General features: G+C 43.1%; 1 long non-coding RNA gene across 2 annotated transcripts in view; it reads right to left on the bottom strand.

The window, feature by feature from the left end:
* Positions 1–1100: 1100 nt before the first annotated feature.
* The window catches only part of LOC307209174, a 24342-nt gene continuing 771 nt past the window's right edge, over positions 1101–24671 (bottom strand). Inside the window, exons 1-5 of one of the 2 annotated variants that reach the window (XR_013835380.1) lie at positions 21466–23328; positions 20951–21043; positions 11173–11273; positions 1529–1641; positions 1101–1336 (exon numbers count right to left, since the gene is read on the bottom strand). This is a non-coding gene — a long non-coding RNA (uncharacterized lncRNA). Of the gene's footprint in view, positions 1337–1528; positions 1642–11172; positions 11274–20950; positions 21044–21465; positions 23329–24671 lie in introns of those variants that run through there. The other variant, XR_013835379.1, reaches the window with a different exon arrangement.

Below are 24671 nucleotides of genomic sequence, written 5' to 3'. Positions count from 1 at the left end.
GTAAATAGGCCCAGGTGAACGCACATTCCTTTGCTTTCCTGTGCTTGTCTTCCTGTGCTGATAACGTTGCTGTAGTTACAGTAAGGTGTAAGAAGAAGAAAAATGATCACAATAAACATATGCTCTTAAAATATGCTTTCCCACAACACATATTTAAATATATAGTCAAGTAGCAAGGCTTTGGACCTTGCAAAATGTTACATCCTACCCTCCCAAGGTTTGGACCATATTTTCTGCGTCAGTCACCCCAATCCTATTTTAAGGCTGGTCACCTCTAAGACTAGAGGTGATCTTGCCAATGTTTGTCATACTCAGATGAGATCCACTGATGTTAATGAACTTCAGTGACTTACCCATTCATTTCAATAGGTCTACTCTGAATATGACTTAAGTTGGCTATCACCTTATATGTCTCTGGCCTGTCTGACACCTTACATACTGTTAGTAGCAAACAAAGCTATTGGGGGGGGGAGTGGAAACAATAATGGCGGTGGTAAAATCTATTGTCTTACTGTTCCAGCAAGGGTGGTCTCAAGGGGGAGCAATTTAAAGATAAAATCCAATCCAGGGAATTCCCATAAAGGATATTTAATTTGGCTGGCAATGTTATGAAAGATTGGCAGGCCGGTATGTTATGTGCTGGTGGATAAAATATTGCTCCATTGTATTCCTTTCAAACCAAATCAGCAGGAGAAACTTACCTTCAGTCTCTTGTCAGCAATTCATTGACTTGCTTCTATTACCATTTTGATTCTGCTTTTCATTGCGTTTATGACACTCCCTAAATATTTATTAGCTTTCACACTGATTATAGGAGTCAGTCAATTTTACCTGTTACTTACTGGGCCAGTTCAAAAACCATTAGCATTGGAGGCATGAGCAAAATGCAATAAAGATTCTCATGGTAGATTGCAAAGACAGCCTAACCCTAACACTTAAAAATGCAATTGATTACAAAGAGCACCAAATGGGTAATTCTGCACTTTAAATAAATAGGGTGTGTGTGTGTGTGTGTTTAAGTGTAGGCCCCTGCAGGAGCTGGAAGCCTGTGTGATGGGGACCGCACCTTGCGTGGAAGCAAAGGTGGGTTATTGGTTTGTTTTCGTTCTTGTATTCTGTGTACTCATTTTGGGGTTTTTTGGGTGAACCACCCTGTGAACTCTGGATGAAGGGTGGTATACAAATTTACAGAAGAAGGAGGAGGAGGAGGAGGAGAAATGCTTACACGCTCCGTGCAGAGGCATTGGAAGGCAGGACAATGAAGCTCGGAGCAGACCCAGCAGGTCCTTTCTATACATAACAGGGGTCATAATAGAAAGGCCCCTGATTTCACAACCTATGGAAAATGAAGAATGGCATGATATAATCTGCATGTGTGCTTGCTGGGAACTATCAACTTTCCTTTCTCTGCTGGCCACATATCCAGGGCACAGGTTCTGATGACCTGTCTCTATTGTATGTACCAGCAGAGGCACTATTGTGTTGCACAGGTAGTCTGCGTGACTTGTGAAGAGCTGAGTGGACATACCCATTCTGGTGCACATCTAGGGCTAGTCCACATGCCACACATTTCCTATGGGGGTCATTCCATGCCAAATCATCTGGTTTAATACTCAACCATGCTCTCATGTCTCAGATTTTCTTCAAAAAATAAAATAAAATAAATATTATGTGTAGATACTTATGAGATAACCTCAAATTAAATTTTAAAGATTTTTTTTTGGTCCAAAATTGGGTGCAGGAGAATTTTTTTTAAATTTCAATTTTTGCACAATTTAGGCTAATGCAATTTCTGTGTCTGTTTAGAGAAAACCTCCTGTTCTGCTTATTCTTCAACCAATTGGGCTTATTTTGGTTTCAAAATAAAGCTAATTTTGGTCTCTTTCAAAATAAGGTATAAAAATGGTATGAAGTGCCACAGAAAAGGGTCACTGACTATTCAAAGTGAATTTTAGTCATGTTCTACCTTGGTATGTTCGATAGGCCATAGCGCGCAAACCACAACACATGTATCATACTTTTTTTGTAGAATGGGCAAACCATGTACTTGTTATGTTTTAAAAACAAGAAGGGTGTTTTTTGTAGTTATAAAATATTTTTTTAAAATTAAGTTTTGTTAATTATTTAATAAAAACAAAAGAAAGACAAAAGAAATTTTGCAAATTTGCAGTGCAAATTTCTTGCTATATGGCCTCTGTGAGCAGAGAAAAATCAGAGTACAGCATTAGAAAGTACAAATAAAATACTGGAGTTTCAAGCCATTTGAACATAAAAATGAGTGCTCTTCCCATATGTGAAACTGTACACACCATCTCCTACATGGAAGCAATATCCACATAGGAAATTCACTTGAGGACATTAGCGACCATCTCTCTCTATTTGATCTCACTGGCCAGCAAAACTGCCCTGTCGCTTATGCACTAACACAGGTCTGCTTCTCACATGACAATTCTGTTGATGATACCAATCCTTACATATGAGTTTGCTGGATATTCTCTGGGCGTGTGAGAATCATTTGTTCCAGAAACAAAGAAGTTTCAAGAAGCAGCAGAAGGCTGAGATTGTTTTGTCTACGCAAGGACATTTTCTGTGGGAACTGTTCTTTGGACATGTGCAGTATGACAGGAAGTGCTGATAACAATAGTTCTGTGTAACTTGTTGCGAGTCTCTTGCTTGTGCCTTGTGGTGAGAGAAGCAGAGAGAGAGAGTCTTGGACTCTTGTTGGACTCTAAGCATGCCTTGACCATGGCAGTGGTGAATGTCTGTACATATTTGCTATCCATATGCTTTTATGCCTGTCAAGTAAACCTCTACACTTGACTGAATCTTTACAGCATCCATGAGTGTTTCTTGCCTTACACACGGGGTTGTGTGTACCTTCAACCCCGAAGAAGCTTCCAAGGAAGGAGCTGCGCTGAGATGTAACTCTGCTGAGTATGGATACTAGGACACACATGCAGCAAATGTGATGCAGGACCCAATCCTTTTAAATCACCCATTAGACGTTGATGGATTGATCCAACAGAGTTTAACATGTTATCAGTAATGTACAGATGGACACATGCTACAAGTGCCTGGAAGCCAATCCCAACTGCTGAGAGAAATGATACAAGCCTAGACACACGTGTTGGAAAGCACATGTGCCTCCATGCATGACTCACAAAATTGTGGCATTTGCCACAGTTCCCAGTAGTGGCGGTGGGATGGCATTTTGCCACCGAGTCACATGGAGCAAACAGCCCAGCAAAGCCACTCACAAAACCAATGAGACTGATTAAACACGTCTTAGCCGACTGGGTTATCTATAAAATTTTCATTAAAATCTCAAGTGTTAAATTTATTTCCTTGCTTTGTCACAGTTTTCTTTAGTCGGTAGCGATAATTACGACATTAGGGATTAAATGAACCTCATATGCTACATCTTTGGGGCCTCCTAGGAGACTCGGAAAAGTGATTTAGGGAAAGTGCAGTTGCTGTTGCTCCTAATCGAGTTACAGTAATTGTCACCTATAATTTTGGCTTGACTGTTGTGTGTTTAATCAGAAGCTTTACCAAGGGATCCTTTGCCACAGAGCTCCCCCTTATCACCACACGCACACACACACACATTCCCTTTTTCAAGAACGAGCCCCGTTCAAAAGAAGCAAATCCTCACTTGCTGTCCTGCCGATAAGCTGGCTTTCCCTCCAATTTAAAGACAGGGAAGTAAGATGTGGACAGTCCAAAGGCTAAACTCACTTAGTGGTTTCCAGCGACAGTGGAGGGTTTTCAGTGCCCAAATATCATCTCAGAACTGACAGGCAAAATGCGGAAGGGCAGCACAGGTTGTTTAAAAAGCCATACAATGAGCAGAAATTTGTGCCCTGCTGGGGTGCTTGTCACGAGACAATCATATTCTGATAACTGCTTTTCTGTGTATGAGAACCTGCTTTAATTGCAGAAATGGAGATTTTGGCCTGCTCAGACCAAGAAGCTGATTTAGCTGTGAGGGCTTTTATAAGGCTTGGTGTGTCCCGTGAGGTCAACTGACTGCATGCATGCCAGAAGAACAGTAGCCTAGAGGGTATACTTGTTCCAGAGATCCTGAGCTGCCTGGCTTGTGGGGATCCAAGCGCTGGTGGTGCCAGCAGTATGGTTAATGTGCTGCTGTTCATAGGTTGCTGAAGCTCCCATCATCCCTGACCAGTGGCCATGCTGGCTGGCGCTGATGCGAGTTGGAGTCCCACAACATCTGGAAGGCCACAGGTTAGGCACCTCTGTGCTAAGGACCAGGCTGGGAGGCTCTGCTCCTTGGTGCCTTATGCAACCCTATAACTGAGCGTGGTGGGGATAGTGAGTCTTGAAGTTGGCATTCGGTTCTATCCCCCATTATCAACTTTTACCGCTCCTTGCTTTCTTCATCTGAAACACAAAGAGCATCTTCAGTGCTGAACTTGTGCTACAACTGTACGAATCAAAGCAAGTGCCAATTAGAGCAGGATTGGAGCTGCTTGTAGGAGGCCAAGCGATCCTAGGTTTTCAGGAGTAAAGAGAATTGAAAATCCATGTGGGGGGACCCTTGCATGTCTCTCTTCCCACTTCAGCTCTAACTGGAATCTGTGTATTTGCACCAGGTTTGAAGCTTCAATCATATGCAAAATAACTGAAAAGAAACAATAACCTGCCCTTGAATAATTCATGCTATTTGTGAGACACTTTAAAAGCATCCCTCTTAAATCGCAGATTAGCATTTTTGTTGCTTTCCTAATCAAAGGGTGTTTTTTAAAACAATTTCCAGTGCTTCTAAGATGTATTTCCACTATTTTGACTCTGGGTTTGGTTTTTGTCTCTTTTTTCTCCCCCTTTGTGGTTTGATTTGGCCTTTGGAAAAAGCCTCATCGCTTGTTCTGAAGCCCACAAAGTTCAAGAGCTTTCTGCTAAATGGTGAGTGCTTAAAAACACACACACACAAAAACACCCACCAAGGAAGATATTCCCCAATTTATAAAGAGTCCTTTTAAACTATGTGATTGAGTTTCCGTTATAGGATTTAGGCTGCAATCCAAGGCACACTTATTTCGGCGTATGTTTCAGTGAACTCAGCAGGGCCTACTTCTCAGTAGAACATAAGAAGTGGTTACTGGATCAGGCCAGTGGTCCATCTAGGACAGCATCCGCTTCTCACTGATGCCTATGGGAAGTGCACAAACAGGATCTGAGCAGAAGAGAGCCTCCCTGCCTCCTGTGTGTTCCAGCAACTGCTATCCAGAAGCATTGCTGCCTCCAACTGTGGCAGCAGAGAATAGCCATCATGGCTAGTAGCCATAGATAGCCTTATCCTCCGTGAATAAGTCTGATCCTCTTTCAAACCCATCCAAAGGCAGATCTACACTCATGGTTTAGAACGTTAAAAATGTAGTTAAAATGTGACATTAGAGGGCACTGCAGAGCAGCGAGCCACTGGCAAAGGGAAACTGCAGTAAACATTATAGAACATTATATCTAAGTAAAAGGTAAAGGACCCCTGGATGGTTAAGTCCAGTCAAAGGCGACTATGGATTTGTGGCGCTCATCTTGCTTTCAGGCCGAGAGAGCCGGCATTTGTCCACAGACAGCTTCCCGGGTCATGTGGCCAGCATGACTAAACTGCTTCTGGCACAACAGAACACCATGATGGAAACCAGACAGAAACACTGTTTACCTTCCCACCACAGTGCTACCTATTTATCTACTTGCCCTGGCGTGCTTTCGAACTGCTAGGTTGGCAGGAACTGGGGCAGAGCAACGGGAGCTCACCCTGTCACAAGGATTCGAACCGCCGACCTTCTGATCGGCAAGCCCAAGAAGCTCAGTGGTTTAGACCACAGTGCCACCTGCTAATAATGTTATCTAAGAACTAATAACGTTTAAAAATCAATGTGGATCCAGCCCAAGTTGGTGGGCATCAATGTCCCTTCTGGGAGCGAATGCCATAGTTTAACTATGCACTGTTTGAAGAAGTACTTTGTCCTGAATCTTCATTGTTCAGCTTCATTGGACGGCCCTAAGTTTTAGTGTTATTAGATGCAGGTGGAGGGCACTTTTCTTAATCCATTATCTTCATACCATGTGTGGGTATATACATCTAGCACTCATTTCGGTGCCAATTGCTTCCAGAAAAAAATCTGTTTGTGACCTTGCTAACCCAGAAAATCGTAAGAGTAAAGTGACCAAATTTGGGGTGGTATACCAGCACACAGTTATTTCCTGCCATTTTCATGGTAGAATCATGGGGGAATAGAAGCACCATTGTCCAATGATGTTCGTTGTTGACATTTGCTATTGTGTCACACCATGCCCACCACTGTGAATGAAATTTAGCCTGATGTGCTGGTATCATCAGTCAAAAAGCCACATGGTGCAATAGGTACTGCAGCGTGAAAGGAATGTGAGACAACAGGACAGAAGCCCAAGCGTTATCATCAGGGAAATGAATGCAATATTCCCCAAGTGCACTTTCAATGACTATATTGCTGCTCATCGTATCTCATAGCAAACACTATACGAAATGTCAGAATAATGTTTTTTCCCCCAGTCCAATAGTTTCTTTAGGCCAAAACATCAGACACAGCCAAAGAGCTTTCTAGCTCAGGGCATGATCCGAATAGACGTTTCATCTTCTGGGGCATGTGGTAGACAGTGAGCTGAATCTGCAGGTGTTTGGTCAACCAAGTCTGAGCCACTGCTGCACCAAGGCCATGATGACAACTGAGCCGGGAGATTACAGACAGAATAATTTTTTTACATTACAACCCTATGCTAGAAACTTTGAAGCAAGTCCCACTGTTTTCAACCGGGGTTTACTTTGTGAGAAGCGTGCTTCTCAGCCTTAAAATCTTAATAGCTGAAAAATTACAAGGTGAAAGATCCTTAACGAAAACCACATTTTTTTTTAAGTTGTTCAAGATTTTTGGTTCTCCTTTCTAAAAAAGGAAAACACAGAAAACACAGCCTGTTGGCTGTCAACATTTAGTGGGAGGGATTCAGTTGCATATGATTAAAATGAATTAATATACTCTGTTGCTCTGGCACAACAAATCCTCCCCCCTCCAATTACAGTTGTTTTAGGATTACTGGGAATATCCCTTCTACGTAATGCCAATGATTCATTCTACAACTATGTGCCTTTATGACAACACTGAAAAATACATTTAACGTGCTTTAATCCTCCCTTCTTGCTTTTCTACATTCTGTTTCGGGAGTTTTCTGTTCTTCTTTTAAATTCTCTGTCGACTCATTTGAAAAGCAGTAAAAATTATTTGAAAAGAAATTACATTTTGCCAGGCCTCACAATCAAACTCAAGTCATTTCTTCCAGGGCTACAGAGCCTGGAGCTCTCCACATGTTGCTGGAGAACTTCCATTATTCCTGATCACTGGCCCTCTGGGTTGGGAATGATGGACGGGCTACAGGTTCCTCACCCCTGATATCTACTCTCAGTGGCTAGCATGATTGCCTTAACACTGCCCTGAAACACTATTTACCACAAAAGATCATGACCTACACTGAGGGCCCTTTTCAGTAATTTCAAGTATGGCGAAAAGGCCAGATGTAATGGACCTGCTTTGTTCTCTTCCCACAGAAAGAGGATTTGATTGAAAATGAAAGTACGGCATGCCTGTCAGTATAATCCTATATAGCAAGCAAGGGTTGTTGATGGTAAGAGGGTACCAACACCAGTGCCATGAACAACATGACAGCATCACATTAAGGATGGGGGAATCTGTCATTAGGGAGGGGGAAGGGCCAGGGCCATAGCTCAGCGGTAGAGCATCTGCCTTGCAAGCAAGAGGTCCCAGGTTCCCAGGTTCAATCCCCAGCATCTCCAGTAGGGTTGGGAGAAACTCCTGCCTGAAATCCTGCAGAGCTGCTGCCAATCAGAGTAGACAATACTGAGCTAGATGGACTGGAGGTCTGACTCAGTATAAAGTAGCTTCCTACGTTGCTATGGGATGCAGGTGGCACTGTGGGTTAAACCACAGAGGCTAGGACTTGCCAATCAGAAGGTTGGCGGTTCGAATTCCTGCAACAGGGTGAGCTCCTGTTGCTCGGTCCCTGCTCCTGCCAACCTAGCAGTTCGAAAGCACATCAACGTGCAAGTAGATAAATAGGTACCACTCCGGCGGGAAGGTAAACGGCATTTCCGTGTGCTGCTCTGGTTTGCCAGAAGCGGCTTAGACATGCTGGCCACATGACCCGGAAGCTGTACGCCGGCTCCCTCGGCCAATAAAGCGAGATGAGCGCCGCAACCCCAGAGTCGGCCACGACTGGACCTAATGGTCAGGGGTCCCTTTACCTTTATGTTGCTATATTGATTTCAGTTTCTCTCAGTTTTGCGTTTTCATAATCTGAAGTTCAGTTTTACACATCCCATTTTATGCTTTATTTATTTTTAAAGTCCCCATGAAAGTTCATCAGCATTTTTGCATGAATTTCTCCCAATACACACATTTTTGCAAAGCAATTTCCCGTAAGGCAATGCATTTTTAAACATGATTCTCATGAATATATGCACACACTGCCCTAGCATATGCATTTTTGTACACATTACTTGACTGGAGAGCTGCATTGCAACATTCAGAGAATTGCCCAGAATGCACTGTTTCAGAAATTGCAAATTAGGTAGGTTTGTCTTTAGATGCAAACTGAGCTGAATTTGTCCCCCACCTCTGTGTCACATACAACTCAGCTATTATCTCTTTATCTCTTTAGGCTATAAAATAAAGATCAGACGGAAAGGGTTGTGTGCCGAGCAGACTGTGTAGTCCTCTGTCCTGCTCCATCTCTCTGCTAAGGCTGTGGTAAAACCTTCCCCTTTGGCTCTTCCTCCAAAAGATGAAAACCCAGCTGTGAGTCGTTTTCCTTGCTGAAACAAGCATTCTTATCAAGGATGACTAGCCTGTGATCTTCCATTAACTCAACGAGGGCAAATTCTACTGACCTCATTAGGAAGGACCCAACCCAACCTTGTTGCATTAGGGATTTCTCCTGCATGAGAAGACAGGCCCTGGCAGACTGAGCAGACGAGACCAACAGTGGGTCCAATGGTCAAGAAGGTGGTTTCTGCATGTGCTGTAGAGGGAAGTGAGGGGCAGATGGGGCTTGTCAGCCTGGGAAGGTAGCCCATCTAGGAGAAGGAAAACTCTGGTCCAAAACTCTGCTGCCTTGCATGATATCTTCGGGAGAAGAAAAGGCTAAAGAGTAAACCTCACACAAATCCAGAGTGGAGTCTCAAAGAGAGATGGATGGTGGCTTGTATGCCTCCCTCTGGCAACCCCTGCAACCAAGCTGATGCCAAACATATTGTTCTGCTGTCCTTTGGAGACCACATCACCTAGGCTGTCTGGGAAGCCCAGGACCTCCACACACACTGCCCAGGCTTGCACTTCGGTGCTGCTAAGGCAGCAATTTGACTTCACTGCCAGAGGCTGACTTCATTGTCTCTTGAGACAGACAGATGCCAACAACATTGGAAGGACCGTAGCTCAGTGCAGGAGCACACAGAAGATGCCTGGTTCAACTCCATGGGTAGTGCTGGGAAAGACTCTTACTTGAAATGCTGGACAGCTGCTGCCAGTCAGGGCAAACTAGATGGGCCAGTGGAGGCTGGTTCTTGAGGGCGCAGTGGGTGCTGCCCCACCACCCTCTGTCTGCCCTTAGCCAGCCCCCATCCGCCTGCCTTCTTACAACCCGTCAGCAAGAAGCTCTGCCTACCTTTGACTCTCCACCTACTGCTGGCCTCCTTGCCTTCTGCCCTACCAGTCTCAATAGGCACCAGCCCCCACTGAGCATAAGGCAGCTTACCCAGCAGGGTGGGGGAATTACTGACTGGCAATTCCAGCCAGCGACAGCATTGTTCAAAACTCTTCTGTTAGAACTGCAGCTCATTCTGCCTTCGCAGCTCGCCCAATGACAATCTGCAGCTCACACACTGACAGGCTGCTGAAATGACAGCTCAGGATTTCACACGCGGGTGCACCGTAGTCACAGGGGAGTTCCTTTTTTTTATTCCCGTTCCACTATTGGGTTTCAAACTTCCCCACTGAGTGGATATCCTCAAGCCATGCTAGGTATGCTTAGTTATGCATTGAACTTACAGAGTGGAACTAATCCAGCAATTCGGCTTCAGATACAGAACAAAGGGAAATAAGCCCAGTATCAGGTGAATGTTCAAGGCTTTGCAAAGCAAAGGTGAAACAGAGTTCTAACCACACACACTTTGCCTATCTGCAAGCAGCTCAGCTAACAGGGTAGGTGATGGTGATCAGGACTGTGCCACAACGGTCCTATGTTCAGTTTGGTGCCCTTTCTAAATGTTAGGACCTTTCCCTCTGTAGCTACTATATATTTTGGAAATAGGTTTGTCTGTCTGTCAGTCTGTTCTCCATTGGCTTGTCCACCTCTTGAGATATTGTCATCTAGCCTGGCAAAACACCTCCCAAGGTTGCAGCAGCAGATGTTGACGTTTGGATGCCGGGCGCCATTTTGAATCAATATGGTGGACCAAAACATGACTTTGGTTTGACATTGCCTGGCTTTTGGTGCGATAGGTCCAAACTGGTACATCACACTATATATATATATATATTTAAAATCACAATATTTTATGGTTTCTGTAAATGCCCAGGCAGAGCTGCGGACTCCCTGCTGATTTAATAATACAACAGAATTGCCTAAAAGATGAGGAGATGGAAACCTTCTCCAGGCATTATCAATACAGGGAAAGAAACACATGTGGGGGGCAGCAGCAAGGGTGACTGTGGTAACTCTACCTCATGCCTTTTTATTATTTACTGAAATTATTTATATGCCGCCTAACTACAATAGCCTCTGAGCAGTCTATTAAGATATGATACAAAAAATAAAAATAAGTTAAAACTTTAAAATCAAACTCCCTGGAATAATAATTTTATGTCTTTCGTAGGCACCAGAAGTGCAACCAGAAGGGGGCCTGTCTGAGCTCAGCTAGAAGGGAGATCCCTTAAATTGAGCCCCCAAATCTAAACACATGGCTCCTGGTGGATCCAAACCATCAATCCCAACCATGACTGCCTTGAAGACTTCAGTGATTGGGCAGGGAAATTTCTGTTTGTTAGGGGCTCCCCGTGTGGTTTGGAATCCTGCTAAGAAAGACTGCCTGCTTCACCCACTCACCTGCCCTAAGTTGGAAGGCAATGGAAACCTCCCTCTCACTCCAGCTTACATGTTGCCTTCCTCACACCTTGAAGAGAGTATGCTTGTTGTGGAGAATGAATCTGCACATGTATATAAAAGTGTTAAGGTCAGTTTATTTATATGCCACTTTTGCTCAGCGAACTCTGCCCAAAGCAGGTCACATCAGGAGAACAGGAAGATGCCTTACAGCGATGTCCAGGGGTCCCTCCCATCTATTCCCAATCCATATCTCTTTCATCTGCCTTACCCGTAAATCCTTTTTTCCCTGTTTCCCCATTAATCTGCATGAAAATTGCACATAATAGTCCATATTTAATACAAATTTAAAACATGCTTTTCTAAGTGTTTTCACTCTCTCATTATTATTATTATTATTTTACACATTGTATTTTTTTTGTGGGAGGCTGAAAAATCCACTTGAACATCTGGGAAGTGTGACAGTCATGGAAGATTAGACATTAATCTGGGAGGTGAGGATCAGATCAGCTGGAATTCGCCAAGATAAAGTTCTTTTAACATCAAGGTGCCGGTGTCTTTGGAGGACACCTGAGAGCTGTGCTACTTTTTCCCTGTCCAGGAGTACACCATGGAAAGTTCCATAATACAAGCATAAATCCTTGCACTGACAGGATGCATTATTTTGATAATGCCATGAGTTTCTATTCCCCATAGCTTCAGTGGGAGAAAAAATATATACTTTAAACCTTAAAATATATGCAGCTTTTAGAGAACCTGCACTTGTAGCATCCCTGCCCGTTCCCCCTAATTAAAGATAAATATACAATTGTTTTCTCATTGTACAATCTGCAGTGCCTTTGAAGCAGCAGAACCAGTCTGACCGCACGCACAAGTCAAGGAGGCTTTCTACAGAAGAAAGCACACCCATATTTAGTCTCCTTTCAAATCAAGTCTGAAATCCATTTTGAAGATAATCCTTTCCAGATTGTACAAAACCTGGGTTTTATTCTTAGCGCTAAAATAGCACGGTTTCAGAGATCGCATTTGCTCATTTGGGTGGCTCCTTCTTTAAACGAGTGGTGGAAATGCATAAAACCAATGAAAGTCGACTGTGCACATAAAGGAAATGTAGACCCTATAAAATAAACAATGCCTCTTCTTCTTCATCACCACAGCATCATCTGAAGGCTATGGGCGCCGTGTTAAAAAATTGCCTGCTGAATATAATCCCTATGACATAATCAATAATCACATAAAATGTCTTGGCAAAAGCTATTTCAATAACTTCATCAGCTGGCTTTTTGATGCCCTACTGATCCAAATTCAACCCCTGTGGGAAACCCTAGGAGTTGAGCCAGACATGGATTTGGCTAGAGGCACTGGAATAAAATGGAATGTGGAAATAAAGTAATTTAATTGCTTTGGCTTTCCAGCTCAGGAGATCTGTATTTAAGCCACAACCAAGGCACTCATTTATTCCCTTGTGGATTCCCCACTGCAAATGCAGAGCAAATATCTTGTCGGTCTGTACTGCAGTCTATGGTGCTGCTATTTTTAGAAAATGTTGCCTGGCTTGACTTATGGCTAATAGTGACTGGTGTGTAAAATTGGCTCTTTCAGATCAGCTTGCCCCAGCATGTCACTGGATCCTAGGGCTTGTCCAAATGACCTGTTTATTGAGCATTCATCCTGATTTGCTTGCACAAAGCTTACGCGGATGTTAGATGATAGATATCCAGTTTTTTATTGAGCATTCATTCTAATTTGTTTGTGGGAGTTATATAGCCATGAGCATTGATCTTGATATGTTTGCAGGGTGTTTATGCATCTTCCCATAAAATATTCATTCATCCCACACTCTTCAGTGCCTTTCCTAACCGCAAAAAGTCCTTTTAAAAAGTGGATTTGTTCTAGGATGACAGAGCACTTTAATCCACTTCAAATGTGCAATGCTAAATTTCCAGCATGCCCTTGAATATCCCCCTGAAAATAGTGACAACCTGGAAACACACCTAATTTTCTAGAATTGGAAAGTCATTTTTTCACAGATTCATTGTGGACCACAGATCTGCGTCAGAGAATATCCACCTCTGATGCAATTCAACAAAACCTAGAAACATCTCCCTGTAAAGCTAGCTTATTTCCAGATGCTTCAATTTTCCCTAGGATATGTTGGCATGGGTTGGTTTTCGTCATTTTCACAGGTCTGCAAAAAAAGCACACCAAAAAAACAAACAAAAACAAATGTGTGTGAGAAAATGATGGCAAAAACAATTTTTCTGAATTCTAACAACTCCTGCAGATAAATCAGTGAGAATTACAATGCAATCCTGGGCACATTCACTTGGAAGTAAAGCCCACTGTTGTTCAGTGTTAAGTATGCACTGTTCATTTCCTTCCTTTCCTCTGTCTTCTGAATGGTCTTCCACTCATGTGTCTCAAAAGCTTCTGCTTTGGAATCAGTGACTTCATTTTGCATTTAAGTCTCAAGTGGCAGATTTGTGAAGGCGCTCAGTTGTGTGAAGCATCAGAAAGAGGTGGTGATACAATGAAAGCTGCTTATCTTCTCCTTTAATCCAAGGGAAAGGGGGGGGGGGGACGGCAGAGATGGGAGCAGGCCAGGCCACTCAACTAAAGGCTACAATTACTATAGCAACCTATGATGGGTGATGAGGGGTTGTGGTAGTGGAATGTAGGATCGTCTTGTTAGAGGCGTGTGGTGGGAAGGATATCTGCCAAATAAGAAATGAATTTTTGATTCCAGCACAACGCAACTACTGAGAATTTCTAACCATGCTTGATCAGCCACCACCCACTCTGACAGCAAAGTACATCAGCAAATGGAAATGAAATTCCTTGATTCAGCAACTGACCTCTTAGCACCAACGTGCCACTTTAAAAATTCATCAATGCACTCCTTGGAGATCCTTCTTGAAAGGAAGATTGCCAAACATGAGATTTGCACTTCTTCACACTTGTCAGATCCACCTTGCTGGGTCATTGGCTGTGAGCTTATATGTCAGACTTGTCCATTTGCCCTCTTTTTAAAAAATTAATATCAGTGGAGATGGTGAGTCTCTGATCTCCTGGGCAGACCTTGTCATGTGGAGCAGGCAAGGCAGGAGTGCTGTTGGTTGTGCCCTTCACTGTCTTATCAGTCATACCTAGCTAGGATGTGTCCGTAATGCAGCATTAATGCGCATGTGGGTCCCACAGATTCCATTTTTTTCTGTGTGCGCTTTTGTCCATGTAAAAGCACTTTTTATTCTATACTTCTGAAATCTATTTCACTGCTTCCCATCCACTAGTGGGCAGTGCTTGACGGGATGGATGGATCTGTGCAGCACAGTCTTATCCCCTTCCCTCTGTGATTCCTTCCTTGCCTTTCAATCAATGTCAACCAGACAATGATGATCACCGGAAACCAAAATAGTTAAGAGTGATCAATTAAACAAGGCAGGGTTGGTGGTAGGTAGCACAAGCACCCTGGCATTGGCAAGATGACACATGTAAGAGAATATGATTAAAAGTGAAAATTTTATTTAAGCCACAATTGTCCGATAAATTGAAATTCAAGGAGAAACTCCAGCAGGAAGTGAACGAATTACCATTTATGGGGCAATTAAGTAATGTTACCTGCAGGTTGAATCGAGATTACATTTTAACAAAATAAAAAATAGCACATGTTAATTAGTGTATCAGTGCCAGGATTTGTCATCACCAATGCTGTGGCCCTTGCTAACTGATCACTGTAATTATTTAGCATCGCTGCCTGGTTTTTTTTGCACTTCATTTCTTTCTGAACTTGCTCCTCTATGTTCCCACCCACCAGAACACCATATGTGTGTCTTCTTGCATATTCAGGATTACTTCGTGTGCCGGATGAAATGGACTGTGGTTCATGAAAGCTTATGCCATAATAAATCTGCTTGTCTTGAGGGTGCCACATGAATATTTGTTTTTGCTGCAACAGACTAACATGGCTAACCTTTTGGAAACTGTTCTTTTTAAACAAGCGTTTGATGTTTAATTGATTCTCTGTGTGGGCTGGTTGATGGTTCTTAGATGTAGCCAGCTTATTACGAATGTTACATCATTTTTTTAAAGTCCATCTATTTGATGCACTTACGGCTTTTATTAAGTTACTTTTTATGACTGCAAGCAGCTTTGAAGACAGGGGGACAGAAAAGTTGTCATATACACAGCCAAATCCAAATATATTTCCAAGTCAGGCTGCTTCTATGGGAAATGAGGAGAGCTGTAAAAAAAGCAAACCACGGCCACGTCCATGTCAGCAGTATTATACCACTTTAAACAGCCACGGCTTCCTCCAAAGAAATCTGGGAGCTGTAGTGTGTTAAGGATGCTGAGATTTGTTAGGTGATCCCTATTCCCAGCACAGAACTACACAGGCCTAGCCCACCCATGAGGTTTAACAATCACGCTCTCTTCCTAAGGAACTCTGGGAACTGTAGCTCCGTGAGAAGAATAGGGGACTCTAAACAACTCTCAGCACCCCTAAGAAACTATACTTCCCAGGATCCTTTGGGATTTAGTTTCAATTGGCTTCCACGAAACCATCCAGCCACAGCTTCCAAGCATCTGGTCAGTGTGTTCGGGGCCGAGTCGGTGTGGCCATCCATCAGCAGATAGAGCTGAGTGTCATCAGCATATTGGTGACAGCCCAGCCCAAAGCTCCGGATAATCTGGGCAAGGGGGCGCATAAAGATGTTAAAAAGCATTGGGGAGAGAATTGCGCCCTGCGGCACTCCACACACCAAGGAGTGACGCGACGACATTTCGCTCCCTAGTGCCACCCTCTGTCCCCGACCAGAGATAAAAGAGCACAACCAGTTACGGGCTATGCCCTGTATCCCCACGTCTGCGAGGCGGTGGTCCAGAAGATCATGATCGACCATGTCAAAGGCTGCTGACAAATCTAAAAGGATCAGCAGTCCTGACCCGCCTCGATCCAGTTGTCTACGGAGATCATCTGTTAGGGCAACCAGAGCCGTCTCCGTCCCAAAACCAGGACGGAAACCGGACTGAAATGGATCTAATGCCGATGTTTCCTCCAGAAACCTACCAAGCTGTTCAGCAACCGCTCTCTCAATTACCTTACCCAGGTATGGAAGATTTGAAACTGGGCGGTAATTGGATAGGTCTAAGGGATCTAATGAAGTTTTCTTTAAGAGTGGACACACCATTGCTTCCTTCAGTTCCCCTGGGAATGTCCCCGTGTCAAGGGACAAATTTATAATTTCAACCAGGGGGGTCCGCGCAACATCTGGACACTCCATAATCAGCCAAGGTGGGCACAGATCAAGGAGGCAGGTGGTGGGCATATCAACTTGGAGGAATCTATCCACATCAGTAGGGAGTATCTGATTGAAATGGTCCAACACTGGACCTGAAGTCAGTCGAGGGGCCTCCAGTTCAGTCACTGTATCTAAATGGGCAGGGAGGTCACGGTGGAGCAACAGGACTTTTCTCCTGCCTTATGGGGCAGGGATGCAACCAAATCAATTCTGTTGCATTGAACATTACATTACACATTGAAGTACATTACATTAGACAAAAGAGTATGTCTCACCTAATACAAGGATCCAACCATGAGTCTGGAATCAGATTATAAAAACATAAGAGGATTCCTGCTGCATCAGACCAAAGGCTCCAAGGATTTCTGCACCCTGTTCTTATGGATGCTCGTGGGAAGTCTGAAAGGAGGATATAACGGAATGCCAAATGGCATATTTTAACCTGTTTGGAATTCAGTGAGAATGTGAACTTGCCGAAGCAGGAGATTCCAGCAACAAAGATTAAGGCCACCAAGGTTTATTATCATTAAGAAGCTTGTCCTTCTATTTGATGGTATTTTCTGAATGTTTTCCCCCTGCATCTGTGCTGAAAACAGGAGTATGTATATAAAATTTGGATCATGTCTTTCTTTTCTTTTCTTTTCTTTTCAAAAAGCACGACACTGGCCTCTTAATATTTAAAAAGGACATGCAAAATATGATCCAGATGTCACTGGCTTATGGCCATTTTATCCTGCCATTTTAGATTTGGAAAACTTTATTTGACTAGGAACAAAAGCTAAATCCCACTGCTCATTTCCATAAAACGCCTGAGCTTAGAGGATATGAAAGGATTCCACCCAAAAGGATTTGAAAGAATTCTGCCCAAAGAGGAGTTCAAGAGCCTTGGTATAAAGAACTACTCACAGGGTTTAAGGTAAAGGGATGTGCCAGGATTTTGATAAGAGGGGAATCATACGAAGTGAGTTGATTTTTCAAATTGCTAATTATCATCTATGCAGAGGACTGCGGCCCTGGATAAAGGCATAGTATTTGAAACATGATGTGTCTAGCTTCACAAAATGCTGCTTTTTATTTTTATTTTGGTGGGGGTGGAATGGCACTGAAGGGTTGGAAAACAACCCTGCTCTGCAGGAATATTTTCAAATAATCACCAAATTATTCTTTCACAGTAGAATCATAAAATTGCAGAGTTGGGAGGGACCCCGAGGGTCATCTAGTCCAACCCCTGCAATGCAGGAATCAAAAGCATCCATTACAGATGGCCATGGAAACTCTGATAAAACCTCCAATGGAGAGTCTACTACCTCCCAAAGGAGTCCATTCCACTGCTGAACAGCTCTCCATTGTCTGAAAGTTCTTCCTGATGTTGAGTCAGAACCTCCTTTCTTGTGACTGAAGCCACTGATTTGAATCCTACCCTCCGGAGCAGGAGGAAACAAGCTTGTTCCATCTTCCATGTGACAGCCCTTTGGATATTTGAAAATGGCTATCATATCTCCTCTCAGTTTCCTCTTTTCCAGGCTAAACATATCCAGCTCTCTTGACTGCAAATGGTATTAGTTATGCAGATGTGGTGGTGTGGTCTTAAGAGAACAAAATTTACACATCTTGAGGTCACACGCATGTGTGCGAGTGTGAGTTGGAACGTGTGGTTGGGGGTGGGCTGTCTTCCCAAAACAACAAATGGTTCCAATAAAAAATGCCCCTCCTGTTAAGGATGGGGCTTCTTTCCCTTGACATTAGCAGCACTGTGGCCCATCAGGGGTTCTTGTTTCCAACAGCTTGCCTCAGCGAGATCAAATCCAGTGGGCAGCATGTGGTAATCAGAAATGGCAACCTGGCTATCTGCCCCATTAATTACCCCCTGCCATTCTTTGGTCGATTCTGATGTGACATGCTTTGCACTCAGTGTGAAAAGATTAATTTGCTTTCAAGGGCAACTACCCCCCAGTGATCTCTCTTCTTTGCTTTTCCCTGATCAAGTTAACAGCCAATAATGAACAGCATCAACTCATGGATTCTTCAAGAAACACACACACATAAAACACCCTCACCAAAGTGTTGTACAGAGCGAGTCCTTAAATATGAAGCTGGCTAATTAAATCTATGTATCAGTGTATTTAATTACTGTAGTGCTACTTAATGGACACATCTCCCAAAGATAGCATTGCTGCAGTAAATGACACACTTCATCTGCTTTTGAAAGATTGAACAATGGCAAATTATTCAAGGCTTCTTTCTGCTGTTCTTCTCGACAGCGTAAAGGGTGAGGCATATCAGGCTTTGGGGCTGGCTGAGATCTGTCAAATATTGCTATTGAGGTTGCAGTTCAGCCACATTCACTATTAGAATGAGCAGTGATGTGGTGTCCTATACTGGCTGGGAGGATGGTGTTCTGTGTGGAGGTGATGTTGTGAGGACTCCCATGTCATAGAAAACCTCCTGGTGAAAGCAGCTGTCACTGTGATGATTAGACCCTGCAGAGCTGGTGAGCCAGTTACGACAGTCTGCCTTAAAGATCCACAAATAAATGTGGATCTTGCAAATAAATAATATTTGATGTGCACTTCTGTTAAGGCCACCATTCTGTGCGCTAGAGCAGGATTGGAGCCGTTCTCTGTCAAATGTATACTGTCACTTACAATGTATTTTATTTATGCTTATGTTTTTAAATATGCTGCAAGTCACTTGGAGACCGGTATGGAACAAGCAACTAACAAGCCTAAATAACAACAGGAATAATAATAATGAAATAAACTTATTGAAACCAAGTTCTTCCACTTGTTGATATCTGAGAGGTTCAATGAATGCGGGAGTGAATTATGTGCTTTGTGCTGACTTCCCTTGACTGGCCTCAGGGCATGATCTTGGAAAGATTCCAATTCAATTTTAGCTTGTCCTGGATCCTTACAGTTCCAGAAAGGTAAGGTACTAGTAAATATTAGCATCTAGCACATCATGGCTATGTTTCCTGAGGCAGCAGCTGAGGACCCCTGAAAGAACCTCCTTGGCAGAAATAGTTCTCTGCTTCTGCCAGCAGTAAAGATATCCCAAGCTCAGCAAACCAACAAACAAAGCATTTGACCATATCATCATGATTGTTGGCTTGAGACCGTAACAGTAAGTCTTGGGTATCAAAGCAGTGCCAAGGTTAGTTTTGTTTGACAATCTAAAAAAGATCCCACCTCCTCCTAGGATAGAGATAAAATAAAGAGACACTTGTCTAAGGTAAGGTTACCAGATGTTTTTCAAAAAATCTAGGGACACTTTTTTTAAGAGAGACAAAAAAAGTTATTTGAAAAGGTTATTTTTTTAAAAAATAAGAAATAATCTCTTCTGTGATCTCCTCTGTCGTGTGGCCTTCCTCTGGGCCCTGGCCTGCTCTCATTCCCTACTAATAAATCTACAACACTTAAAATATAAATCCGGGGACATTCCAGGGACAGATTTGTAAATCCGGGGACTTTCCCTGGGAAACTGGGACGTCTGGTAACCATAGTCTAAGGGAACTGTTAATTGCAAAGTGAACCAAATGGATGTCATTATTTAAATCATGTAGGCAATATTAGGGTGGAGCGCCTCCCAGACTTATAAGCTAGCTGCCATCCTGCCAATATTATTTATTTTGTACATGTTTGTTTATTACTAGATTCCTTACCCGCCCTGCATCATGAGGTACCAGGGCAGGTTACAGTAATTATAAAACACAATATTAAAAACAAATTACAATTAAGAGAATAAGGTCGGTCCTAAAATATATACTGATCTTGTTGATTTATACAAAGTATTGGTAAAATGCCAATTCATTTGGGGGGGAAACCCATGATGTCATAGGAGGCTCGGTACAGCATGGTGTCAGAGGCAATCTTGCTCCCCTCCTGCCATTGGTTACCCTGAGCCTCCCTCTCCCCATCTCAGAAGGCAGCAGCAACCACAGTGTTGGGAAGCAGAGAGGCCAACAGAGCCCCACTTGCACTGCCCCACTGCCCTCTACTGCCTCTATTTTAAGAACATTCTGGTCCAAGCCCAGTTTAAGGATAAGGAAGTTAAGAAAGGAGTGTCAAGCCTTTGAAGCTGCTTATCAAAAATTTGCATCAGGACAGCAGCCTCAACAAGCACACAGGTCACCTGGCCAGTCTTCTCCACTATGATAAGCTGGATTTTATTTATGTTTATAGTATTTATTTCTTAATTTGCATCCTTCCTTTAAATTAGCACATGCATTTTCAATGCAAGTCTCTGCCCTTCTTTGTCCACTTTTATTTTGCAGCCGTGTAAAGAGGCTACCCTAGCCATTGATGACAGATGGCCCTACAGAGTGAGGTGGAGATAAAAATCTAGTTGGTGGTTATAATTCCCCGCCCCATCCCCTTGCATCCAAGTCAGAAGTGTTACAAAGGAAATCTACCGTGAGAAGAAAAGTTTCCTTTCTGAAAGACAAGATTAAATTATCCATATCTGTATTAGACAACACTCACCATTTCATTGCTTCATTTTGCACACTAATCCAGCCAGCCTCTGCAGCAGGAGATAGGAAACAGTGAGGGCTTCAGGGAAGCAGGACCCGCCGGCTGAGAAGGACAAATATCCAAAAATGTCATTTGCTACAAGGTAGGAGTTGTGGGTATTCTTCCTCCACTTTCATTTTTATACAGCGCTGGTCAATTTCACAGCCCATAGCAATGCTGAATGGGGAAATTGGAAACCAGCAGAATCGATTTGCAGAAGTGAGGTTCTATTTTCTTTTACAGCTCTCTCATCAGAGTTGCTATCATTCCCGTGTTATGTGGTATTATTATCGAAAAGAAGCCTGGGCATTGCTGATAATTGCTAAGAGAGGCTGAAGCCGTCCTCTTAAAGTAAAAATGGGACCACATTGCCACACTCCCCAAAGGTGCTGGTTCTGAATGTTTCTTTAGGTTGTCAATAATACATTGGAAGGGTCATTGCTTAAGGTTCTCACATCAGGAGCCTGTCTGATACTGGCACGCACCTGGAAGCCTCTCCTGCTAAAAATGGAGGTGTGCTAGTAATGGAGTTACCCAAGAACTAGGGCAAGGCACTCTACAGATGTGGAAGGGCGTCCCATCTTTGGCATTCTTTCATGTGCTAGATTTAAGCATTTATTTTTAAAATGTGTTAGTGATATTTCTGTTGGACATGAACTGAAGGCAATGTACAATTAACAGCAAGTTTTTTTAAAAATAGTTTTGAATAAATAAAACAAAAGAGAAACAAAAATATAGCTAAATGAGCATAGAAAGGCACAGCATGCTGCTTTCTCACCAAATGCTTCTGGGAAGCCCATCATCAAGAGCATGAATGCGCCAGACATCTCTCCCACCCCCATGTTGCCGGCTAGCAACCAATCCTCCTTGCGGGGTCAGCAAATCTCCCCCCACCTGCCCCAGTCAAAGTACAGAATACCAGATGAGTTATTCTAGTGTTTTTACATGAGTAGAATGTGTGCTTTTATTTAAAACGCATCTCTGGGTTATTTGTGGGGCATAGGAATTTGTTCATTTTTTTCTTCAAAATATAGTCTGGCCCCCCACAAGGTTTAAGGGACAGTGGACCGGCCCCCTGCTGAAAAAGTCTGCTGATCCCTATCCTAAGATGTCGACCCAATGTTAACACAGTAGGGTGCTGGCTCAAAAAGAGGCATTTTCTACTGTTGTTTCTGTACCTACCTCTGCCATATGTGAAGTAGCAAACACCAATCACTTCAGATGTCTTGTGAAGATATACCTTTTTGCCCAGACTTTACCTAACCCATAAGACTGTACCCTGCTTTATGTGTTTAAATCTTCTGATTCTGTGTTTTATTTGTATTTATTTGCTTTTATGTGTTATTACGCGGGAGACGCTGTGGGTTAAACCACAGAGCCTAGGGCTTGCCGATCAGAAGGTCGGCGGTTCAAATCCCCGCGACGGGGTGAGCTCCCGTTGCTCGGTCCCTGCTCCTGCCCACCTAGCAGTTCGAAAGCACGTCAAAGTGCAAGTAAATAGGTACCACTCCAGCGGGAAGGTAAACGGCGTTTCCATGCACTGCTCTGGTTTGCCAGGAGCGGCTTAATCATGCTGGCCACATGACCCGGAAGCTGTACGCCGGCTCCCTCGGCCAATAAAGCAAGATGAGCGCCGCAACCCCAGAGTCGTCCGCAACTGGACCTAATGGTCAGGGGTCCCTTTACCTTTTTATATGGCTATTTTAATGGGTTTTGGTTGTGTTTTTGTTCTTTTAATACTGTGATGATATATTGTTTGTTTTTTAGACTGTACACTTAGAGATTTTGGAAACGTTAAGCAGTTTATAAATGCTTTAAAATAACTAAACTTATTTACAGCTGCTATACACAACAAAAGCAGGATGAAAAGCAAAAAAGAAGACCTCGAACATTTGTGGTATGAAATGCTATAGGATTTCAGCAGGAAGTTACAGGACATGCACCAATTGGAAATGAAATGATCCCGAAGCTTTTGCAGACCCAAACAGTATTAAAAGCAGGATCACAAATAACTACCCTCATACCCTCATGAGCACAAATCATCATGGAAGCACAGTAAAAAGGATGCCTGAAGGGGCCCTGAGACACACTGTTTATTATTGAAATAAAATTATATTTTATTTATATCTGAAAGTTTCAAAGCACAGTTGATCCTCACAGCATCCCTGATCTTGTGAAACTGAAATACAGTGGCTATCTCAAGGCCACATGCAGCTGAAACCTATGCATGTTTATCTGGAAGAAAATTCTACTGTGTTGTGTTGAATAGGGCTTATTCTCAGGTAAGCGTGCAGGTCAGTCCTGATAATTTTCATACGTGAGCAGAGATCTAGAAAAGGGAGCCTTTTGGACCCAGCTTTATTTTTATGTATATTTAACTTGACTGGTTTGTTGTTGTTTTTTAAGAAAGCCTCAAAGCAGTTTACAAAAAGAAAAAAAAAAGTTAAAAACGGATATTTAAACACACACAAAATTAATTAAAATCAACGGATACGCTAAAAACCAGTTTAAAACACAGGTCAACATCACATATGTCTGGATTGGCTTGCCTAAACCAAAGTGTTTTTAGGATCACAGAATTGTACAGTTGGAAGGTACCCTGAGGATCATCCAGTCCAACCCGCTCCAATGCAGGAATGTGCCACTGTCCCATGGGGGAATTGAACCTGCAACCTTGGCATTACCAGAACTACGCTCTAACTGACTGAGGTGATGGAAAGCATGCAGTGAAGGTGGCTGCCTAATGTCAAACAGAACCAAATCCTCAGGACGAGTAGGATGCAGCACCTGCAGCAGTTATGTAAAACGTTGTGACAGCAATCACTACTATTATGCTAAAGGAAAAAGAACGCTGCATTGAAAACCATCCCTATTTTCTTCTAAGACTCTTGCTGCACTCAACTCACTAGCAGAAATTATTATTAATTAATTAATTAATTAATTAATTATATCCCACCCATCTGGCTGGGTTTCCCCAGCCACTCTGGACGGCTTCCAACAAAATATTAAAAACAGAATAAAACACCACACATTAAAAACTTCCCTAAACAGGGCTGCCTTCAGATGTCTTCTGAACGTCAGATAGTTGTTTATTTCTTTGACATCTGATGGGAGGTGTTCCACAGGGCGGGTGTCACTACTGAGAAGGCCCTATGCTTGGTTCCCTGTAACTTTGCTTCTTGCAGTGAGGGAACTGCCAAAAGGCCCTTGGAGCTGGACCTCAGTGTCTGGGCTGAGAGATGGGGGTGGATAAAACCTTCATTGTTGTTGTTGTTGTTTAGTCATGTCCGACTCTTCGTGACCCCATGGACCAGAGCACGCCAGGCACTCCTGTCTTCCACTGCCTCCCGCAGTTTGGTCAAACTCATGCTGGTAGCTTCGAGAACACTGTCCAACCATCTCGTCCTCTGTCGTCCCCTTCTCCTTGTGCCCTCCATCTTTCCCAACATAAGGGTCTTTTCCAGGGAGTCTTCTCTTCTCATGAGGTGGCCAAAGTATTGGAGCCTCAGCTTCAGGATCTGTCCTTCCAGTGAGCACTCAGGGCTGATTTCCTTCAGAATGGATATATTTGATCTTCTTGCAGTCCATGGGACTCTCAAGAGTCTCCTCCAGCACCATAGCAAAAGCCGCCGACTTACATTTTACATACGTTTCCACATGCAGAAGAATGTATTATTTCATTAAAACTATG

The sequence above is a fragment of the Podarcis cretensis genome (genome assembly GCF_951804945.1).
Source record: "Podarcis cretensis genome assembly, chromosome: 2".
In the NCBI taxonomy this organism is placed as follows: domain Eukaryota; kingdom Metazoa; phylum Chordata; class Lepidosauria; order Squamata; family Lacertidae; genus Podarcis; species Podarcis cretensis.
The sequence above is the reverse complement of the archived record's forward strand: the minus strand, read 5'-3'. Positions and strand labels throughout refer to the sequence as shown.